General features: G+C 59.2%; 1 long non-coding RNA gene across 1 annotated transcript; it reads left to right on the top strand.

Annotated features, from left to right (window-relative positions):
* The first annotated feature begins 4,238 nt into the window (after window positions 1-4,238).
* Window positions 4,239-6,330, top strand: LOC146596221 (uncharacterized). Its single transcript, XR_014895788.1, has 2 exons — window positions 4,239-4,547; window positions 5,360-6,330. It is a non-coding gene; the product is annotated as an uncharacterized LOC146596221 (long non-coding RNA).
* The last annotated feature ends 2,592 nt before the right edge of the window (window positions 6,331-8,922 follow it).

The following is an 8,922-nucleotide window of genomic DNA, read 5'->3' as shown; positions in this document are numbered from 1 at the left end:
TGCAGAGGGCACAGAAGGCGGTGGCCGCGCCGGGCGCCGCCGCGTGCCGAGCGCGTTGCCCTCGCACGGTGCCTTGCGGCTGCGAACGAGCCTCCCCGCCGYGCCGGCCCTTCCGGGCGGGTATTAATCAGTTCAAAGCACAAACAAAGCGATAAGAGATCAATGGCTGTGCGGCTGTTAGAGAGCAAAATTTCGTTAAGGTTGCTGGTCGGGGGAATTGCGGAATGACCCGTCAAACATTTTAAGTGAATTACTCGACATTATTTTGCAGCTACAGGCCGCAGTAAGGAGCGAAGCGCAGGCTCGGGGCCGGCGGCCCTCCGCCCGCTCCCGTGCCGCCTGCGCGCACCAGCAGTTTCTCCTTCTTCCCGCGCCGGCCCGGCCAGGCTGCCGGTGCCGTCTCCGTCGCTCTGTCCCTAAAGTCAAATTTTTCTTAGACCCGCTCGCAGGCGTTTTGCGTCCTCACGAACACGCTTCGGCGGGGCGCTGGGAGCCGGAGCCGCTTGCCCCGAGGCTCCGGGGCTTGCTGCAGAGCCGCGGCGGCTTCCTCCGCCTCCGGCGCCGTCTGGGACTCGCGGGAGCCCCGTGGCCCGGAGCGGGGACCTCGGGCTTGTGCTAACTCCCGCGAAGCTGCTCTGCCCGTTTCTGTTTTGTGCGTCCCAACGAGCCCCTGGGAAGCCTGCAATTCGGGTGCGCTCCCCGGTGCTGCAGCATGTGCCCGGCACTGCCGCGTACCAGCGACGTCTGAAATAAGTAACACAACCAGAAATGCTGACAAAAGGCACTGCAAAATGGGGGGAGAAGGGAAAAGAAAGAACGTGCTCCACCGAGGCCGACTCCTGCGGCAGTCACCGCGCTTGGCCGCGGTCGCCTGGCCGGCCCCGGTGACCGCCATCAGGCGATTCTGCAGGCAGAGCTGTGCCATCTCCAGCGTTTCTGCGCTCGGGTGGATTTTCTGTCCCACGGCAGCTCTGAGGAGAGGCCGAGGGCAGAGCAGGAGGGAGCGGGGACCGAGGAGCAGGGAGCAGGGACCGGCGCCTGCGCGGAGCACGGGCGCTCCCAGCTCTTCGGCCGCTCTGCTCTGCCCCTCTTCTCACCTTACCCATCCTTTCTGGAGTATGCAGGGAAAGTTTATTAATTATATCCAATAACACAGTTGTCAATCAGGTACAGACTTCGTTCTGTAATCTTATTTAATTAACGTTAGCTAGACAGCTCATTTTACAACATCCTGTTGGATGCCTCAGATTTAATAYGTTTCAGCAAAACAGCAATAATAATAATGGACTTTGTTCTTACTTTTAAGTTGATAGAGGCTTGAGGCGAACGAAACCCCATCCTTCCTCCATATATGCGCAAGAAACGCCAGCACACAAAAGCCGTAGCGCTTCTGCAGCGCAGGCTGCCTCTGCGGGGTCTCGTGGCGGTAGCGCTGCCGGGAGGTCGCGCGCCGCGCCGCTGCGCCGGCCTGCCGAGGAAGAGGAGAAAAACCGGCTGGTCGGCCGCCTGCAGCGATCTGGGACTCCTGCACGAGGAAACAAGGGAGCCCCCGAACGRGCGGGCTGGGCTAAGCCTGGACGAGCTGCCCGGAGCAGCGGCGCGGGGCCGGGCGCGGGCGTCTGCACGTCGGGCTTGCAGGGCGGCCTGCGCCTGGGGCTCCTCGGAAAGGCTCGGAAAGGCCGTTTCTGCCRAAAACTGGAAGGCAGAAACGAGTTATGCATGTGCTTCCCTTCAGATAGCTACGGGCTCGGGACGCCTGCATTTTCCATTAGAGATGCTCGTCCCGGGGAGCCTCTCTCCTCGCTGGATTTATCAGCCGGTGCTTTTGCATTTTGGTTGTGATTTTGGTGTTGAAAATCCAAGGAAGCAAACAACCCCCCCTTCCCTTGCAACAACAACCTGGCAAGGTGTTTCGTTTATTCCTGGCAAGCTTTGCGTGTTCTTCTTTCTGCTCAAGACTTAAAATAATCCATGGGAGATTACGGCATTTTGGTGCTGAAACAGAGATCATGCAAGTTGCTCCTGGTCTGGGGTCTGCCCGTTTCTGCCCAGTCCTGCGCTTCCCACGTTCTGGGAAAATCCAGGCACAAGACTCCGCACGTAGCTCCCCGCGGGTGAATAATCCACTTAAACCCCAGTGGGCTGCGAGAGGGCTCACGGGTTCGTTACCTGCTCTTCCCCAGTACGGGCCTGCGGTCCCCAATTAACGAGATAATCTAATCGCGGTTCAGCTAATCTTTATAGATCACTTGGCAGGTGTGAATATTTGCTTACCTTAGGCAGACAGAAGGAAACTAAAGTCTTTTGCGTGGTTACAATTGCCAAGGAAACCACTCTGTTGGTATCTATGTTTGGCATTTCAATTTTTTTTGTTGTGTTGCTGTTGGAAAACCATCTGAATATAAGAAGAAAATGCCTCTGGTCTTAATAGTCAATGTCTTCATAATTTTCTATCAGCTTATCCAAGGACTGCTGCCRTCTTTCCAAAAACTGTTGGAGTTATACGTTCCCATTTCTAAAAATGTATGCAGCTAAATTTAAAAATATGACACTTGATGGAAAACCATGAATTGAGGAATTGTCTGTATTCAGAATGTTTTTCAGAGACATCTTTTATTTTTGCTAAAATAACTTTTATATAAACAGTTTATTTTAATCTTTGTTTATTTTAAAGTAGGTCACCCTTAACAACTTCTACTCCTTGAAGCGTTTATTTCACCAAATCCAACATATTCTAACAGATACTAATTGACTTCTCTACTTAAAAATGAGTATTATTTGGGGAAAAGCAGCTTTCTGAAGCTGAGCAGCTTGTTTAAATGAGTTATGGTGCAGAGCTCCAAGGAGGAGCTTTGCTGTGGTCGGGCTAGACTTGCGGTTGCCTGGCTGTTCCCGCGGGGCGCCTGCCGTTCTCACCCCGCTCAGCTGGCCGAACGCTCACGTTTTCGGCTGGCGGTTCCCACACGTGATTCCGCGCGGAAGGGAACCCCCAGCGAGGGGGACCCGCCGTCCCGGGGTGGGCTGCGCTCTGCGTGGATCAGCACGCTTACGGGGCTGCGTGTTTCGCTGCCTCTCCAGCTGGTAAGGAGCGCGTATGTAGCGAGGGGGTTGTGTCCAGGACGGAAATACTGGCATTCRGCCTCGGACGTGGCGCTGGGTTTCCGCCCAAAGGCCACTAACGCCTGCGGCTCTCCTGGAGCATTAACGGGTCTCACTTGTTCCTGCAGCTGCCAGGGTGCAGGTAGAGCCGGAGCCTTTACGAAGAGGGAAGGGGGAAGAAGTAGAGGAGTCGTTCTCGCAGCAGAGCTGCTCTGGCGGTTGTTCGCGCCGTACCTGCACGGCTGCCCCGCGCCCCTGCAGCCGCCGCTTGCCCGCTCGTGGGCTCGGAGCCGTCCGCCCTCCGCYGCTGCTCCCGCGCCGTGCCGCTCTCAGAAACGCGCAGTTTAATTGTTCCTACCGAAACTGCTAGAGACCAGCTAAGCGAAGACCTCGGCCATGGCAGCGCATCTCCCCGCCTGCTSTCGGCAGCAGCAAACCCGCGTTAGCGGGGGCCGCGTTCGCGGCGGAGGCGTGGACGAGCGGCGCCGCTGCCTTGGCCTCTGCAGAGCTGCCGGCAGCAGCGCGCGTTGCCGCTTCGCTCGCTTCCAGAAATCCCAGCTTCAGCTCTACGAGGCCTTTGGCAGAGCTTTGGCTGAAATATTACGCTGGCGCTTGCAGGGCATCGGGGGAGTTAGGGACAAACCCCCGCTGCCCCCCCAGGCCGCCGGTTCCCTGAGCTGCTCTGGTGGTGGTTGCCCAGGTGCCCGTGAGCTTTAAATACCCGCAGCAAAGGCACGCAGCGAGGAGCCGGGACCTCGGCGCGTACGGCAGAGGTGCGGCGCGCTCCTTGCAGACCGCACTCGAGACCTCGAGCTCGCGAGTAAGCAGGTCCCATCCATTCCCTCAAATCAGTGATTGCTAATTAGGCAAAATGTTTTATCTTTCACTCAGATTCACTGTTGATTCCAAAAATGCAGATGAAAACGTAGGGAAGTAATATATTTTCACGTGCCTTATGAGAAACCGGAGGSTGCTAACGGGCAGGACCGCGGGCGCCGCGCTGCCTGCTCGTGGGCGGGCGGCTCCGGGCGAGGACGGGGCGGCCGCTGCGCCCGCCGGGCCGGCGCGCCGGCTGCTTCCGCGCCCCGGGACGCGCGTGGCGGGCTTGGGGCTTTGCGTTACCGGTTCTCCTCTCGTTCCAGGAAGCTGCCGGCGCCCCGGCCGCGGGTCGGCGCAGCCGTGGGACGGAGGCTGCTGCCGGCGCAGCGTGTCCCGCTCCGATGTCCCCAGCTACAAAGGAAAGAAGGCGGCACAGAGCAGCTGGGACCGGCTCCGAGACGCGCGGCGACCGCAGTTGGCTGCCACGAGCACGTCCTTGCGCTCGACCCGAGAGCCAGCCCACGGCTCGGAGCGGCAGGCGTCGCGCCGGACGCCGGAGATGGCAACGCGGGAGCACAGATCGCGGCAAAGCCGCGGGGACGGGAGACGTATCCGGGCAGAAATGACGGGTAACTTGGGCACGCGGTGCGGGGGGGACTGGGGCGGTCATGCTGAAGCTCCGCAGATCGGAAACGAACCGAACTCCGTACTGGATATTTTCTTAGCTCTTGTTTAGAAAATGGGTGATGACGACATGACRCTGGTCCCTCTGCGCTGCGTGAACACCGAGGGTACCGCGCTTTAGCGCTCCCACTCCGGCGCACACCGCAGGGACGCTGCCCCCGCACAAGGGGCTTCCTGTCCCAAGCCCAGGTCTTCCCGAAACTCGTAGCTTTGGCAGGGTACGAACCAGAAATACCTGAGCGCAACGCAGGCTGTTTCCTGTGCTTGACAACCTTCCGGCGATGCTCCTGCATCGTTAGTACCAACGGCAGGATCGGCGGCTTCTTGGGTTTTCATCCCTGTGGCTTCAGCAATGTGCAGGGATGCACCTCACCGGAGATTGTGTTAGATGGCGATGGAGAAATTGGGCTGGATGACGAGGTCCAGTTTCTGTGAATGCAGAATTACTCCGTAAGGAATATATTCTCAAGTTTAGATTGAAAGTCATAAATAAAAGGATTTTTATGTCTCCCCTGTAGAGCTTATTCCATAGTGTAATACCTCTCATTTTCAAGACTTTCCCACAAGTCAGCAAAATTATTCCAATCTCTGCTCTGCTCAACTTACTAGAGTTGTTCTTCTCCAGAATATTAGCTGCCCCCCCAGTATATCCTGTAGAYTTGCACCACGCAGCTTGCATCTTGTTTCCATTTCTTTGTAGAGGAATGCCGATATTCGTATAAATGTATGCATATGCACGTATTTCTTTCTCCATGAGTTTCTGCAGGTATCCGATGCTTTTTGCTGCTCTTCTCTCCTTCGCTGGTTGGTCGCTGCCATTCCAGCACCCGAGGGGCGGGTTCATGCCAGCGGTAGTTATCCTGGAGCAACCCGGAGCGGGGACCGCCGGCTCGCCCTCTGCTTTGTGCTGCGCTCACGGACCAGGCACAAACAGGCCCGGGCTTCTGCGCTCCTGTGTTGCGTCCCGAAGTCCTTCCCCACTTTCTTTTCGGCAGTTAGCTGATGTCCAGGGAGCTCCAACGCGGATCTCCCAGGCTTCCTGAGCCGAGGCAGAAGCTGGGCCCTGGGGCACGGCCGGAGCAGGCAACCGGCTCTCGGCAAGAGCAGGGAAGGGCCCGGCTTGCAGGAGCGAGCGCTGGTGGCCGTGGTGGCCCTCCATAAGCACGTCAGGAATGTGCTTGCCTGGACAGCAAGGCACCTAAACGAAAACCCTCCTGGCACCGGGGTGGGTGTGAGGAGGGGTCGGTGCCCTGGGGCGCGGGGTCGGGAACGCTTTCTGGGCGAGCAGAGGAGCAAAGGCATCGCCTCCGCTCCCGTGTCCCCGCCGTACCRCCCCTTAGCACAAGAGCCTGCTCCYTTCCTCTAAGCCTGTGTGTGGTCACGGCCCAAATTAGCAGGGTTTTTTTGTTTTCTTCTGCCTGCAATTGATATTGAAGTAGCTGACTTGAAAGAAAAAAAGAAAAGAACTTGCATTAGGGGTGTGAAAACGATGCAGCGAGGCTGTGGCCAGTGCGAGCTGCCGGGGCGGCGGGGCGAGGAGCTGTGTGGCCGTGGGTCCCACCGCGCTGCTGCCCTCCGCGGGCTGCGAGGGGCCACCGCGAGGTGCCACCACAGCCACCCTGGGGCCACCACAGCCACCCCAGGGCCCCGGGACACCCCTGGAATAGCAGCAAGTGGGGAAGAAAAGCTGCTAACCTGATTCCGGTGGAGTAAAGGACACCGAAGTGATATATTGCTCTGTGTATTTTTCATATCATGTGCTCATGACACTTTTTTTCCATGTGCTAAAAATACCGCCCGTAACTGCAGCACAGGTCCCAAGCTGCCGGTGACCGTATTGATGGATACGGTCAGTCCAGAAGAGTTTAAATTTGGGGTTGTTTCTCCAGCGGCTGCRAACAGGCCCCAGCTCTAAGTATCCCGTAAAAACGTGTCCCACAAAAAGGAACGAACGCCCTATGGCTACGTTACAGGGAGAGCAARTTGCCCAGCCACCATTCATTGCCTTGCACGTCACGTCAGTGGAGCAAGGAGAGACGACTGCTGCTGGGAGTAAAACTTGGCGGTGGAGCGTGCRCGTTGCTCTGGGACAAGGGCAAGCTCTAAATGCAAAGGGCTGCTCTTAACTTTAAGGCTTAAAATGTTTTTTTGCCGCGCGCCAGCCGGACAACAGTGTTTGCAAAGCGCGCGGAGCGAGGGCGGCGCGGCAGCGGGGCTCGGCGGGGCGGCGGGGGCACGCCGGGCGGCGCCTTGGTCCGGGGCCACCTGGAGCCGCGCGGCGGCGGCAGCGCGGAGGCCGCGGCGGCCCTGTCACAGGGGCCGCGCTGGCTCCTCCTCCGCCTCNGCCGCGTTCTCCCCAGCCCGGCGGCCGCGGGCGCCCGCATCCCCTCCGCCCGTCCCCGTTCGTCCCCCAGAGCCCGCGGGCTTCTCGGGCTTTGGCGGCACTGGAATTCACGGATTAACTACGCGTTTTCTTAATGCACAAACGCTTCCTTTGTGGCGGGCTTGTCTGCCGCCGCCTGCGGCGTTCCTGGGGCTTTCTCCGCGCGAGGAGGCAGGTCAGGGAGAGGCCGCCGCCGTTTCACAGCGGGGAGGCCGCGCGGGGCAAGCGCCGCCGCCGGTGCCCGCGCGCGGGGCGCCGCCGAGGAAGGCGCCGGGGGCCGGTCTGAATGTCCTTCTTCGAGGGCGACTGCCGCGGGCTCGGGCGCAGCCAGGGCTGCGTGCTAAAGCGAGCCGAGCGGGAAAAGCCCTTTCCCAAAGCGTTCCCCAGCGGAAAGCGGCTATCGCCATAGGGAGCTCAAAAGTGAGTCACCAGCACTTTTATTAGGGCCTTATAAGGGGCCCTTAGGTTGGAGGCAACGCGCCAGGTATGCCGCTCGGCTGACTTTTAAAATTGTGTAATTTTATTGCAGAAGTATGCCGTTCCTTGGATTTACAGTGCTGGAAAAAGCTGTAGCTTCTGGCAAAGGTTAATCAAAATGTATTATAATTTAAGTGTTTGCTGTATCTGCTAAGGAATACCTAATGAGCCTGGACCTCAAAAAATGTTCAACTATGCAACGAACTCATTGCAAGTCAGATTGTGGGAGCTGCAATACCAGGAGACATAGGCCAAAAAGTTTGGTATGTTTAACYGTGACTGAACTAGCACTACTGGGAGTTTTCCCTCTCGTTGCATTAAAATACTGCGTTAGCTAATGTTTCTGCACCAGTAAGGGCTAAGGAAAGGAGGGGAGTTTTGGTTAAATTTCTCATTTGATATATGGCTTAGTAACATTTATTTTGATTTAATGACAAATTCCACAGCTTATTTATTTCCGAGAGAACAGGCAGATCTGTTCTTTGTCTTTCCCTTAAATGCAGCTGCAAATGAACGGCTGAGGTTTCTGCTGGCCTTAGGGATTCGGGCTACACTGTGAAATGCTGTTTTGTCTCATTTACTACCAGGGTTTTAGCCACTGCCAGGACGTGGTCTCACCCTCCGCCTTCATTTCACCCCCTTTTCGAACTCAGGTGCTTTTTGCAGTGGGCACTTTTCGCCTTGCTCTATCAAACCAGCGACCGCTGCTCGTGTTTTACCAAGGTGCCCGCAAATGACCCGGCGGCTTGGGCAAACCGGGGGGGAACGAAGCCTCCCAGGCCCACGGCGGGGTCGCGGGCGCGCGGGGAGCCGGCGGCAGGAGCCGCTGCAGGCGGCGGGAGCCACGGGGATGGGCCCCGGGGCAGCGCTGCCGCTTCCCGTCCCCGCGGACCCCGTCCCCGCGGACCCCGTCCCCGCGGACCCCGTCCCGGCTGCCCCAAACCCCAGCTGCTCCCGCTCTGGCTGTCTCCTGGCATGCGGCTCTCCCCATCCCGGCTCTCCCCATCCCGGCTCTCCCCATCTCGGCTGTCCCCATCCCAGCTGTCTCCCAGGACCCGGCTATCCCCAGACCCGCTATCTCCAACCCAGCTGTCCCCAGGACCCAGCAGTCCCCAACCTGGCCGACCCTTGGAGCCAGCTGTCCCCCGCTGACCCGTCCCGGCTGCCCCCATCCCGGCTGCCCCCGTCCCCGCTGCCCCCGTCCCGGTCCCCGCTGCCCCGTCCTGGTCCCCGCTGTCCCGTCCCGGCTGCCCCCGTCCCGGCTGCCCCCGTCCCCGCTGTCCCGGTCCCCGCTGCCCCGTCCCGGTCCCCGCTGTCCCGTTCCGGCTGTCCCCATCCCGGCTGCCCCGTCCCGGCTGTCCCCATCCCGGCTGCCCCCGTCCCGGCTGCCCCCGTCCCCGCTGCCCCGTCCCGGTCCCCGCTGCCCCCGTCCCCGCTGCCGCCCCCCGCTCCCCTCCGGC

The sequence above is a fragment of the Rhea americana genome, unplaced genomic scaffold, assembly GCF_003343005.1.
Source record: "Rhea americana isolate MKP2758 unplaced genomic scaffold, rheAme1 scaffold_206, whole genome shotgun sequence".
NCBI lineage: Eukaryota > Metazoa > Chordata > Aves > Rheiformes > Rheidae > Rhea > Rhea americana.
Note: the sequence above shows the minus strand (reverse complement) of the source record. Positions and strands in the feature narration are given on the sequence as shown.